Source organism: Pinus tabuliformis, chromosome X (assembly GCF_031772625.1).
Source record: "Pinus tabuliformis cultivar Carrire ecotype Pingquan chromosome X, CPIR1, whole genome shotgun sequence".
In the NCBI taxonomy this organism is placed as follows: domain Eukaryota; kingdom Viridiplantae; phylum Streptophyta; class Pinopsida; order Pinales; family Pinaceae; genus Pinus; species Pinus tabuliformis.
Window position 1 is genome coordinate 1,414,992,180 of NC_142308.1, and position 15,001 is coordinate 1,415,007,180.

General features: G+C 36.2%; 1 protein-coding gene across 2 annotated transcripts in view; it reads left to right on the forward strand.

Annotated features, from left to right (window-relative positions):
* Positions 1–394: 394 nt before the first annotated feature.
* The window catches only part of LOC149145336 (inorganic pyrophosphatase TTM1-like), a 359,903-nt gene continuing 345,296 nt past the window's right edge, over positions 395–15,001 (forward strand). Inside the window, exon 1 of one of the 2 annotated variants that reach the window (XM_089447149.1) lies at positions 395–594. The gene's annotated coding sequence lies outside the window, so the exon portion shown is untranslated. The remainder of the gene's footprint in view (positions 595–15,001) is intronic. The other variant, XM_089447147.1, reaches the window with a different exon arrangement.

Genomic DNA, 15,001 nt, shown 5'->3' on the forward strand with positions numbered 1-15,001 from the left:
TTCTTTATTAACTTCAAGAAAAAAAAGAAAATTCGAACTTAACCTATTTTCCTAAACAAATAAAAATCTTCCCAACAAAAACACCCATCTTGGAAGTGAGAACGATACCAAAGCCCGTAAAGACTATAGTCATAACTTTTGGACCGTGTGGGCCGGACATCACTCTGTATAATGGAGACTTCTGGACACTATCCAGACGGAAATTCCTATTTCCACCTCAGAATTTTAATCAATGCACTCTGACATGTGCTGGGGATAAGGAAATATAACGCGCCCAGTTATGTCTGGAGGAGAAAAAAAAACGGCGAGCGTTATATTTCCTTATCCCCAGCACATGTCAGGTTGCATTGATTAAAATTCTGGGGTGGAAATAGGAATCGCCCTATCCAGACTGGTTATAATCTTGTTCTTGAAACAGATTCTGTCCAGGCTGTAAGCCACACCCTGAACGTCTGAGGTCCAATTCTCACTGCGGTTGTTATAGCATCTTGCAGAGGAGGACTAGCGTATTGGCAAGATTGTAAAGATCACAGGCCGCGGGGAAACAGAGTCGTGGAATTCAGTCGGCAAACTTGCCATCTTCTGCAATTAAAGGTTAGGTAGTTCAGGAATGCCGGGGATTTGATTCTTTAAAATTTGTGGCTATTTTTTTTTCTCACACAATCATCTTGTTGATTTGATTCGTTAAAATTTGTGGCACTTTGTTTTCACACAATCAGCTTGGTGTGTAATGCAGCAAAATTTTAGTCTGAACTGCAGGGAACACAAATGTTACAGTAAATTTAAGGAATTTGCACATGATTCATTTGTTGATTCAACGGATATAGGGAAAATTTAATGACCAGCTCAATCATACAAGCGTTGTAAAGCAACTCTGAATTTTTATTCTTTTAAGGAATAGGTTAAAAATTAGACAAACTGCGAATATTTTCCGAAAGTTAGTGTAGGTTTTGGTGGATGAAACTTGGATACAAAATTTTGCTTTAGGAAATTTGAAGAATAAAAAAATTCTGGTTTATATAATGTATTAGTATATTTTTCAGCAAATTATGTTTTTATTTCAGCAAAATATGCTTCTATGATGGATTACATATTGGCAATAGATCTCCCAAAAAGACTCTAGTGGAGAAAATTATACATAAAAACAGAAAATCATCCTAGACAGCGAGAAATACCCAACAAAAATTATACATGAAAACAGAAAATCATCATAGACAGCGAGAAATACTCAACAATATTCAGAATGCATCCAATAACAGAGTTATCAAAAAGCAGTTTGCCAACATAACAACACCGACCCAAAGAGACAGGTAATGAAACAAAAGCTAGGGGAGGGGGATAGAGCACTCATCTCTAGTTAGGGCATTCTCTAGATGAATGTAGTGGAAATGACCAGCATAGTGCCAGAGGTTTATTTTGGACAAAGTGTCTGCAATCGCATTAGACTCTCTCTAGATGTGTTGAAAAGTGATCAGAGAGAAGGACTCTCGGAGGTTTTTTTTATAAAGTGTCTGCAATCGCATTAGACTCCCTATAGATGTGTTGAAAAGTGATCAGAGAAGGACCTTCGGAAGAGTTGTAACTGAGATATCCATTTATTGAGATGAGGGGGAAAGAAGTTTGTATTTGCCAACATCCCATCAATAAAGACTTTAGAATCCACATAAACATGCAGTGAATCAATGGATAATCTTATGGAAAACAGAGAAGCTCCCAAAGGGCCAGGAGCCTCCGTTCCATGAGATCTTATATTGTCTACTCTGATCCACTTTTAGCCACAAATGCCTCTCTGAGCAGCTCCATCGAAAAACCCAACAGGGTATTATATGGGACGAGGGATTACTTTGCGAGAGGTGCTTGACATTTTGAAAGTGATCTTTAATAGTCTCCACTCACAATAATATGTTGTGTACAATTTTGTATATGTTAATTTGCAGTCCCTCAAAACTATGTCCATTCCTGGCTCTCCAAATTTCCCAGAAAGTAGAAAAAGGTGTCTCTTGAAATTTCCTCCACGCTCTATGCACAGCATAAACATTGTTCGTTCAGCTAAAGGAAGATATTGTCCCAGACAAGTATAGCAGAGGGGCATTCCAGAAAAAAATGAACATTAGTTTCATTTGAGTTGATGCACAGAGGGCATCTACCAGGCCTTACAAAGATTTTCCCATGTCTGCTAGAGTCTTACAAAGATTTTCCTGTGGGATTTTCCCGTGTTAGTGTTTTGTTTTGCAAGAATAACAACGTGTAAAAGATAGTCAAGATAATCTTAATAGAAACATCTAATTTCCAGATTTTGTTAAACCAACATGGATAGCTAAGAGCTAAATGGGAACAGATAAAATATGTATATATTTCCGCAACCTCCATCAAATTTAATCGCAACTTTCCGGCCCAAATGATGTGGTCCCCTCCTCAGATCTACAGCATTTCTGAGAATCTGTATATAAACTTCCCATTCTACAGCACCGTGACCATCCAAACCAACTTCCCTAACTATTTTCCAAACTGGAAAACTGCCACGCCATCGAGAAATAGCTTGATCTAATAGAAAAATACCTCTAAAATGTAATCTCCTCAAAGTATCCTCTTGCCGTGAATGTGCAAACTGTTCCAACTCTTGGAACTTAAAAATAAACTCACCTGAAAAGTGAAGCTTATCCTCATAATTGATCTTAGTCTTTACGATTTATAAATAAATTCACCAGGAAAATGAAGTTTGTCCTCATAATCGATCTTAAAATTTGTTTATCAACCTATAATGCAATCTTTTATAGCAAAGTCGTTTTGTCGATTCATCTTAATATTATTGGCCAAATCATCGAAATTCTGTTATATACTATGTGACCTAGCGTTCCATAAGTAAACCATTGCTAAATCATCAAATTCAATACTGTTTTCCTCTTTTCTTTATATAAGCTCCATCGTTGTAAGCATTAACAGTTCAATTTTTTATTCGAATCTCTGCTTTATCAGTCAATCGAATTTTGTTATTAATGTTCAGATTTTCTTTTAAACTGTTCCGGATTTGGACAAGTTTTATTTTTCAAACCCTCGCGAAATGATTGTTGTATACAAATTTTGCCACTTCAGTGTATTTCTTAACTTGCTTGAAGAAAAGCCTATAATCCCTTCTGCCAGCAGAACTCTGAAACATGAGCATCCGCCCGTATAGATTTAAATTCTGTCACTTCTTGAAGAGAGCATCCATATGCTATTCTGAAAGTGAATAAAACCAAGGTCTCATAGCTAGGGTTCTTTTCAGTTTAGTTTAATTAAATTATTGAACTTGAATTTTGAAAAATATGATTCAGTTTCTAAATTTGAATGTGAATTCAATGTTTTGGTTTAGGATCTATTTCAATTACAAAAAAAATTTCTTTGATACTCTAAACATTTTATCCAGTGTAATGTTTTGGTTTAGGATCTATTTCAATTACAAAAAAAATTTCTTTGATTCTCTAAACATTTTATCCAGTGTATCCATATAATGACAAAACTGTATTGTCTTATGAAACCAATGGGAGGTTTTTTTTATGTCATTATCCAAATTTTTGATTAAGGGTCTATATCTATTAAAAAATATTTTACATTTGATTCTCCAAGTGATATATCTTTGTGTCACAAAAATACTTGAGTGGGCCTAGTGGTTAAGAACATGTGCCTAGCAAGTTCAAATTTAGAGTGGTTAGGTATGTACACCTTCCTAGATCTAGTAGTCAAATTGTTGCACCAGGGTAGGTCCCTTGTCTCACACAAAAGAGAGTCTCATAAGCCAATTTGGTGTAATCTTGGCTATAACCTTAAAATCAACTTAGTATTATTAATACTACTATATTGTCGTACAAATAAATAAAAATGAATACATTGTTGAACTCTTTCATTTATTTTTCAATAAATCTTTATATTTATTAATAAAAGACTTTATCGTTGTTACACTAAATTGCAATATATTTAATATGTTAGAGAGGGAGATTAAATTTTTAACCCTTACAGTTATTTATGAAAAATGCTTTTATTGTGAAATTGATTAAACTCTACTTTTATATGCAAGTTAAATAGTAAATAAACTTACAATTTTTCTTATGAATAACTTTTTAATAAATTATAATGGTGAGAATTTTGATTTAAAATTTTTCAACCATTTTAAAATATCTAAATAATGAAATTTTGAAAATATTAATAAATTATTAAAATATAATTTTATCTTTAAAAACTCATAAAAAAATTTAATGATTTAAGTTATATAATATATTATAAATAATTTAAATTTTATAATATATTATAAATAATTTAAATTTAAATTTCAACATATTTATATTAGAAAATTTGGAACATTGTCTTATTGTTTTTTCTTCTAGTTAAGACTAATCTAAGTACCCACGGGGGATTTGAACCGGTGACTTATAGCAAAGCAAGGAGTGCCTTAACAGCGCACCCATTCACTGTCAATCCAAAGCCCCGTGGGCAACATTCTCTTATTATTAATAATGGAGATTTAGAATAATAAAATATATTTTTAAAATATATTAAAATAATTATTTAAGTAAAATGAGAATATTGCTTCATAGAAAAAGTATGTGTTATTAATATATACAAGACATAATTTGTTGAATATATGTTAGGTTTATTAAAAAAAAAAAATTAGAGAGCTAAATACTTTCATATACCTATAAAATCTTCATATTTATAAAAATAGATTATTTTAAACTATTATAATAATAAAAATTACTATAATATCTATATCTATATATCTATATATATATATATATAACTTTATATTTGTAAAATAGATTATTGTTATTCTTAAAAGCTGTATACTTTTACAAATAGATTATTGTGAGTGGCAGTTAAACCTTAGGGTAATATAATCTGAACATGCAATATTTGCTTGTACATGGGGTTATAGCATGTTTTCCTAGAAAATAGAGTTCACAATGTGTGAGATTTGGAAGCCTATGGAATTCACTTGAAGAATGTATGCCAGTAGTAAATAATGTATGGATACATTAAATGTAAACCTGATATTTAATGTGATTGACATTGTCATCATCACTAAATAAAAACCATAACCAATTAAAATACAGATTAAATATATATATATATATATGGTATATTATTATCGTCATTATTCAATAAAACCATAAAAATTATAACTAATTACTCAATAAAACCATAAAAACCATAACTAATTAAAATGCAAATATCTGAAAAAAATAAATTAATATGATTTATAATGTGCGATTTATAAAAGGTGTAGTCTTTAATGCGACTTTTTGCAAGCTTTTCTGGTGGGTTTTTTTGATCAAATTTCTCTAAAATCCGGCAGCAATTTATTGAAATCGCAAGTTTGATAGGTAATTTCTGCACAATCAAAGCGTCCTAGGGGTTTTTCAGGGTGCTGAATCCAAATATGTAGTTAAAAAATGTTGTTTATTTTTTTTATTTTTATTTTGTAAAACTCGAATAATTTATCGTCAAACGCATATTGAATCTGTAATACCTCCCTTGCGGCAGGCATAATAACGAGCAATACAATTTCCAAGGAACTTTTAAGAACGATCGCAACATGAGGTAGCATCGAGTCCCATCATCTTAGGTTGGTACTATAGAACACATTAAAATCCCAAGAGTCCAATTAACCACAAGCTCTTTAATTTTGTGCATAATAGGTGGGACAAAATTGAAGTTGTATCCACAACAACTTTCGTAGTGCTCGCCAAATCTGGCTCAATAAGGGCATCCACAATTTGGAACGAATTTTGTAATCAAATGAGCAATATTTATTATGGTTGTATTTATGATAATAAGATGTATATTATCAGTATTATGTGAAGTTTGGTTAAATTTGGGCACCCCTAGGGATAGTGTAATTTCTCTAAAAGTGACTTCTATCTTTGGTTGTTCTCCATGAAGTTTGAACTTGAGTTTCTAGACTAAACCCCACTCAAACCAACTAGTCTAAACCTCATGGGCATAAAAATTAAAAGTAAAAAACATGATTGTGTTACACACTTGAGTTACTTTTACATATGTAAATTAATTAGGAAGGGTATATTAATATGGAGAGGTTTGTAGAATCTTGTCACTCACCCTTGGAATCTTGCTCAAATGTATGGTTTCCTCTCCTCTAATTGTCTCTCAATTATAGAGTTGCAAGCCCTTATTTTGAAGATCAAATTGCTTAAGAGGAACATTAGTATGACTTGGCCATTTTGGAGGGATTAGAGGTAAAAAAAATTGTCATATGCTTCTTCAGTATGGTTTTCCTTGTGTGCATTCAATGCTTTATCAAAGACATCCTCTCTCTCTCTAGCCCTTAATATTCGTTGGGTATCCAAGGATTTGGAGGAGTGTTGGGTTCATTGTCTTCACAATGTTTAGTTTGTTCAGTGGTGATATAAGCTAGCAATTTTTGCATGGGTAGTGATCTATTAGGGGATTCCATCTAAGGCTAGGTTGGCAAGAATGGTTTGTTGGATTGTCTCTATCATGTTTACTGATGCTTAGTGGCTATCAAACATATCTTATGGAGTGCTAGTCCTCTAGGCATTGTTGGAATTTTTTTGAGGATCAATGTTTTCTGTTACTTAAAGGTATGATTCATTAGTGCGTTGCTTTGTTTGGTGATTGTCGTTCTCTTGTTCATGATACTTTGATTGAGATTTAACATCATCTGCAGGCATCAATTTTGTCCTTTTTTTTTGGAAACTCAAGTGTAGGTTTGTTTTTCCCATGAGTCTAGTTCTTTGACAACATTCAATTATATGTAGAGAGATGAGGTTCACCATTAGCCTTTGTCGAAGGAAGCTATGGTGATCAAATATTCCCGATCATTGGATCTATTTAAGTGCTTGTTAAATATGGAGTTAAGATGGATTTATGCTTGTCTATTATTAGTTGGGTTTTCTAGAAGTCATGATCTTTCATTGTGACTCATATCTTCAATACTATATAAAGAGATATTGTTGGGTCTGGCACAAATTCAAATGCACACCCTCACTACCCACCCTTGTGCAACAAAAATGACACCACCCACCCTCCATGAGTAGAAATACACACGTTCACCCCTTAGGAAGGTAGGTGGTGGGATCCTCACCCCTTGGCAAGGCAAGTGGCGAGAGTGTGCATTTTCATTGGCATCACATCCTAAACCCCCTGTCTCAAGAGAAGTGTGAGGATGTGCATTTGTGTGGTGAGATCCTCATGGGTGGTGAGGGTGTGCATTTGGGTGTTGGGATCCTCACTGGTGGTGAGGGTGTGTATCTACATTTGCATCAAATCCTCACTCCCCACTCTCAAGAGAGGGTTGAGGGTGTGCATTCATGCAACACAAATTCACAACACATAGCCTCCATGAGCACAAATACACACCCTCACTCCCAAAGGTAGGTGGTGGAATCTTCACCCTATCAAAGGGTGGGTGGTTGGGGTGTGTATTTGCATTTGTGTCACACCCTCACTCCTTACCCTCAATAGTACAAATGTGGAGGGAAAGTGGTGTGCATTTGTTTTTATATTGCACTAATGCACATTCTGACATGGTTTGCATCCCCTTAGAAGGGTGAGTGGTTAGAGTGTGCATTTGAGTTTGTGCCCCCCCCCCCACCTCTCCTACCCTTCATCCTCTTAAAGGGTAAGTGATGGGTTGGGGTGAGGGGATTGATGTTAGGGGGAGGTGAGGTAGTTCATGTGCATTTGTGCCACATCTTCATAGCCCTCCCCAACCTAACAAAACCACTTATCCCCTAGGAGTAAATGCACACCCTAACCCCCTAGGATGGTGGGTAGTGGGACCCTACCTCTTAAGAGGGTAGGTGGTGAGATCATGCATTTGCATTTGCGCCAGAACCTCACCCTCGCCCTCATGAGGGTGAGGTTGGGGGATGAAGATACACTAAACTATCCCATTATATTCATTGTTTAACTTATCAATATTATTTTTGACAATGAAAACCTCGTGGGATCCTTCACTCTTCCCTGAAATATATAAATGGAGGGTGACTCAACCATTAACCACAATGGTAGATGGTAATCCAATCAATCTCAATGACACTCAAATATCAATCTGACTAGAACTAAAGGCCTCATGACAAACTTCACCTTGAGACATTCTATTGAAAAGAGTGAGCTATCATCACCATCATATACATACACATACACACATTTTGAAACAATCTATGAAACAAAGTGAGTCAATTGACTGGGCTTTCACATCATCATCATATTCATATTTATGTGTGCGTGTGTGTGTCAATTTAGTTTATCTTGAGTGGTTGGGAGGAATTATTGTTATCCTCCTCACTTAGATTCAATTCTTGCAAGTGACATATTGAGCTCATGTTGAGTATATTGTTGTAATGTCTTAAAGCCTTGTTACTAAAGGCCTTGAGCACAAAATAATATCTTGCCCTTGTCTATGTGTTGATTGGAGGCCATCCACTTCTACCTCTCCGGGAGGCATCTCAATTTTGAGAAGCAATTTACGTTTGAATTTTCATCTCTAAATTAAGTGAATGGGAATTTCATTCCTCTCCATTATCCACCCCATTAGCAGGAGACAAATAATGCAACTCGATTCCAAGCCTCTCAAACTTTTCATGAAATAGGGAAACCAATAATTTTAAAATCCATGGTGTGCCAATCAAATCATAAATGGATCTCTAGTTCCATCCATATGCTTTCCATGAAGGATTTTGTGTCTAATTATAAATTTCCACAATTCCTCACCAAACATGAATCTCATAATCCTTTTGGCAAACAACATGGCACCTTACCGACTAGCATCAATCAAGCTTAACACTCTATCTACTTAACTACATGTTACCCACCCAAAGTGGGCACCCTTAGGAAAATTTTTATCTTATTCATCTTCTTTGAGCTGGTAGCCAACGACCCCTGACAATGTTGGAAAATATAAAATGAGGCAGCTTATTAATTCTTATTTTCCTTAACCTTGATATTTTCTTGTGAACTTAATTAATCTTCTTTATGTTCTTTAGTTAGATCGTTTCATCAAAGAAATATCAAGAATGAAACAACAATAGAGGACACATAAGTTAGGCTCTCAGCCAAGGAAAAACCCATCCAAGGGGAAAACCCAGGAAAACTCTTCTCTTTTATAGAATCTGCTTCAATTGGGACACAAAAACCCAAACCCCAGACCAAGTCCTTCTCCAAGTAACAATTCAGCCTTCCAACAAGTCCTTCCTTGATTTTGCACCAACCAAATTCAAACTGCAACTTCGACCTATTAACTTCAATACTACAACCTGATCTACAACTTTGATCCTACACTTTCGGCCTTGCAACTTCTATGGAAACCCTAATTCACCTTCCTCCTTAGAGCTTCCTAGAGCTAGAAAACTCCTCCTAAAGTCAACGAGGTCAAGGTAGGGTATCCTTCCTTCCATCTATAAGATGTTGCACTTCATCCTACTACAACTCGAACCTACAACTTTGACCTCCTTCTGCAACACTAGAAACCCTAGAACTTCGCATGTGTGAGAGATAGATCCCAAAAACAAGAATTTTCATCCTTCTTTCTTCTTCTAGACCTTCGCTCTTTTTTTCTCTACTTCCCAGCTACTGATCGAATTCTTTCTTGAGAGATCAAACTTCTTGAGTGAGTGAATGTTAAATGAGGTCGAACTTCTTCTTTATAGAGCCTTTCTAGGGAGTCAAATTCTCTCCTTTAGGCTGACTTGTACTTTTGGAGTTTCCAGGACTTTCTAGACTCAAAAATAATTATTTTTACAATTACATTTTGCTAGAAATGGTCTTATAAACATGATGTTGACTCCTTTAACTCATGACAATAAATCCTAAGACCTAACAAATCCTAGAAGCATGAAGAAAATGCTTTTACCTAGAAGACCATTAATAAAAAGCATGAAACCCATGCTTTAATAATAATAAATTTTTCTTTTCTTCTCTTGTTTGTTACATATGATACATATTGAAATGAGTACAACAACAATTATGAAGACTGAAACTAGTTACATTTTCAATACTCCCTCTTAACTAGGGAGGAATTCATAATTGTACAACATCATTCTCACATTGAATTGTTCTTATAGGAAGAGTCGGATTGATAAGTCATATTGTAAGCATCATCATTATGACCAACATTGTCTTTGAGGCCTAACTTGACAAGCTCTTCTTCATTCAAGAGCATTATGTTGGGAGGTTTACATGTGGTACCGCACTACCTCTACAAGGCACATACCGTTAAATTTTCTTAGGGTTATATTGTTCTTTGCTTAAGATAATTGCATTTCATAATTTACATATAGAATTCATCCCACAACATCATAACAATATTCACTTTTACAACATTATTTAGCAACATATGCAATTACATAGAAAGAACAATAACATCATCAATGGAGCAGAACATAAAGGAACAATAGAAGAAAAACATTCACACATAGAGACACTAGGATTGGTCAGAGACCAGCGAAAAACCTATGGGGAATACCCTTTAAACTTCTTCTTCTTATTAGATTGTCATCAAATGTTTAGCAAAGATAGAGTATAATGACCCATATCTTCAACCACAAAACTATCCAGCAAAATCAACTAAACAACATCTAAGAGATGAACCCAACAATGTTGATAATCAAAACCTTAATTCAAAAGTTTGCAATTAACTATCAAACTCTGTGACCAATTGTCGAACTTTGTGGTCAAGTGCCAAACTCTCTGGTCAATTGTAAAAATCAACCCCTAGTTTATGCAGTGAACTGTCAAACTCTTTGGTCAACTGTAAAAATCAAACCCTTGTTTCTAATCACAAGGAGAGAGTGTTTGTGTGTGTGGTTTAAACTTTCCAACTGCATGCATGAGCTTGCTTGCCTATGGTTGTGACCAAAAATATCTTGTAGCACTCCCGTGGCTGGGAACCAAAAACCCTAATCACACGTGCGAGCTTCAAATCCTGCAATTTCAGACTTGTACGAAGCAATCTTCGTGAACTAACTCAAACTTGTTGGAGCCAAATAAAATAAAGAAGAATGATTGATGATCTATAAATGAGGGTCACTTGAATTGTATTTATAGGCATCCAAGGGTGTCCAGATTCTTCTTAGGGTCGACTTGTCCTTTTGTGCACATGTGGGATTCCAAATTAAAAATGTAATTTTCCTTAACCAAATTAAATTATTCTAAGGGCTAGGAGGGGTTGTTTTTTATGAGGAAGGTTTTCCAATGGAGGGAATTTGTCCTTGAGCTACCAAATTAACACTCCCTCTCAGCTAGGGAGAAATTACCGACTGCAACATATGTCTCATCATCAAATGTCACATTTTTTCATCTCTGCTCATCTCTACTCATCCTTGTTCATATCTACTCATGTCATTGGAATATGTAACTACGTTTGGTCTTCATTTAATGTATTTGAGTCATCTTGTAATGTACTTGTCAAAAGAATAAAGAAAATATTTATTATTATTATTATTACTGTGACTCATTAAAGCATGGGTTTCATGCTTGGGTCACTATGTTTTAGGTCAAAGTCCCCATTGAGGACTTCTAGGATTTATTTTGAGTCAATAGAGTCATTGTAATTTTAAAGAGACCATTCCTGGGCTTTTGAATCATGTAAAAAGGTTAAGTATTGAGTCAAATATGAATTATGTTATATCCACATCAAGTTGGCCTTAAGATGTCAAGTCAGCCTTAAGGAGGGTTATTCGACCTCACCAGAGGACTATAAATAGAGCACTTTGTGAAATTTTATCTATTGAAGCTATTGGAAATTATTCTTCTAACTCAAAAATTAGTTATGCAATTTATTTGTTGCGACAAATAATGAATAAAATCACAGCTGCAATTTTCACCATAAAAATACTACGGAAAATAAAATACTGAAACTGAGAAATTCTAGCACACACACAATAAATTTGACATGGTTATTTTTGGACAATTGTCCCCAGAAAAACCCAACTTGGGAAAACCGGTGTAGCAGATGAGGGTTTTATTATTAATGTTCAAGAATAATTCTAAGTACACTAATTTAGATGCCCAGTTGGCAATCTAATCTGAAGAAAATACTGGCAAAAATGTTGTAAGAATTTTCTCTCACCCCACAACTATTTTCTACCTCTGAAAGAGCTTCCCCAGCCTTTGTGTTGAGATGTATGCGTCATCCTCTGCACAGTGCCTACGTTGACCCTCTGAAGATTTCGGCCTTCCTTCCTTCGACTCTTCCGGGAACTGAAAGACTTCCTCTCGGAATGTTACTGCTCTCCTCTTCCACCTGCTACTCACCCTCTGGCTCTATCTTCTCTATTGAGTTGTTGCTACTGAGAAAATCAAACTGCCTGGGCAACTGAGTATCTTGACTGGATTCTCCATCACGACATCAACTTTCTTTTATAATCCATTGTTGGAGCACCAACGACCAAGATTGAAACTTAATCAATGGCTAGGATCATTTCTGGGTCAATCCGTGTGATTTGCTAAATGATTCACGGATTATCTCAATTGATATTGATTAATTAACCATATTCCCTAAGTTTAGATTTAGGAAATATTTAAAAATCGGTTAATAATATAATTGAGGCACTTTTGGGCAGAGTTTCCAGAAACAATTTTTGGATTTTGGAGATCTCATGTATTCTAGCCTCCCCACAAAATTTCATGGCTATAACACATTTTGTGCTACAAAAACTAACACTCCTTCTTAGCGAGGAATGTGTTCTAGTGCTACTGACCCCTGTATCAACACCTTGTCTTTGAATCACCTCTTGTCACACTGCTGATGTCTAACTACTTCTGCCCACCAACTACTGTGTAGCTTTGACATACGTTGCAATTGTGCTGTTGTTGACCCTACTATATTGCTACTAACATTGCATCTGCACTGCATCTCCCTCTCATCTATTGTTGTTGCAAATTGTGTAACATTTGCAACATCCAAAATAACCTATCCTTGCTACTGAAATGGGTTCTCCACCATACCCATATGTTCTTTGAGATAAATGAACTTAGCTCTCCCTAGAGCTTTCCTGAGTAAATCTGCAACCTGCTCTTCTATGGGAACATATTGTAGCTGGACTGATCCTCGTTGTGCACAATCTCTGATGAAGTGGCACTGAATATCGATGTGCTTCGACCTGTCATGAAACACTGGATTCTCAGAGAGATTTATGCAACTTTGATTATCACAATAGGCATTGGTAGCCTCCATTCTCTACCTAAACAAGCTTACTAGCATCTTCCAAAGCCATATAGCTTTGCACGTAGCTATGTTGTTGCCATATACTCTGCTTCTGCAGAACTCAATGCCATTGACTTTTGCTTCCTGCTACACAATGAAAACATCCTTGATCCAACACTGAAGTAGTACCCTGAGGTACTTTTCCTGTCCATTGAACTTCCCACCCAATCTGCATTTGTGTACCCACCAAGTCTGGCGTGTTCTCTCGAGTATATTTCAACCCATACTCGACTGTGTCATGAATGTACCTCAGAATATGCCTTGTTGTTGCCCAATATACCCTTTTCGGTTCCACCATGAACTAACTAAGGGTATTGACTGTGAAGCAAATATCTGGCCCAGCGTTGACCAGATACATGAGAGACCCAGTGAGTTGTCTATACAAGGTGGGGTCGACATCCTTGTCATCTGATGCATCTATCTTCTTCCAGTTTGTAATTGTGGGTGTAGATATGGATCTGCAATCCTACATTCTGAACCTCTTCAGAATATCTGTAGCATATCTTCCTTTCCTAGAGAAGATCTCCCCATTATTTTGCCACACCTGGTCCTAGGAAATAGTTCATCAAACCCAAATCCTTCATGTCAAATTCTGTTTCCAGGTTCCTCTTGCAATCCTCTATGAGTCCTGATGATCCTATAAAAAATAAATCATCCACATATAAGACTAGAATGAGCGGTTCATCCTCTACCATCAAATAGTAAAGTTTGGGATCTGCGTCACTTGACGAACCCCATCTGCTGCAAGCAGGTGTCAATTCTACCATACCATGCCCTGGGAGCCTACTTGAGCCCGTATATGGCCTTCTTAAATTTTCACACATGTGTGTGCCTCTCTTGAGTTTCAAAGCCCTCTGGTTGTTCTATGTGCACTTCCTCCTCTATCACTCTGTTCAAGAAGGTTGCCTTAACATCCATTTGGTGAATCTGCCATCCCATCTAAGCTGCTAAAGATATAACTGACTGGATAGAAGTGTATCTGGAAACTGGGTTGAAGGTTTCCTCGTAATATATCCCTTCCTTTTGCATATACCCCTTTGCCACGAACCTAGCTTTGTACTTTTCCACACTTTCGTCTTCCACATATTTGATCTTATAGATCCACCTCGATCCTACAAATGATCTGTCTTCTGGCTTGGGTACTACCTCCCAAACATCATTCGTCATGATAGAGCTATACTCTTCTACCATGGAATCTATCCATACTTGATGTTGTGCGGCCTCCTGAAAGATGGAAGGTTCTGAAACTTGAGCTACCAATGCTTGGTACTTGTTAGGTTGTATGTGTTGTATCTTGCTCATCCTAGGAGTTCCAATAAACTCCTCTAAATCTCTTAATGTCTAATGAACTTCTATGTTGGCTCGACCACTAGTCGTGGGAGGTTTTGCCAACTCCTCCTCATCCTGTCTCTGCTACTCCATCTGTTGAGAACTCCATGGATTTCTTGCACCTAGGGAAATATTGGTACTAGTCACAGTACTTGACCCTTATGATTTCCCCCTACTTGTCCCACTGGTTTACCCTGTGGTTGCCCCTGCTGATGGACTAAAGGATCTTTTGCTGACTAATTCTTATCACCTGCAGGAATCTCACAAGACCTCCTCAAACCTCAGTCCTCCATGAACTTCACGTCTTATCTTACTATCAACTTCCTACTACTAGGAATGTACATTGTGAATGCCTTTGATGTTTCGTTGTACCCAACGAAAAACCCCTTCTCTACAGTCTGATCCAGTTTGATCCTTTTATCATCTGGCACGTGACAATAAACAATGCTA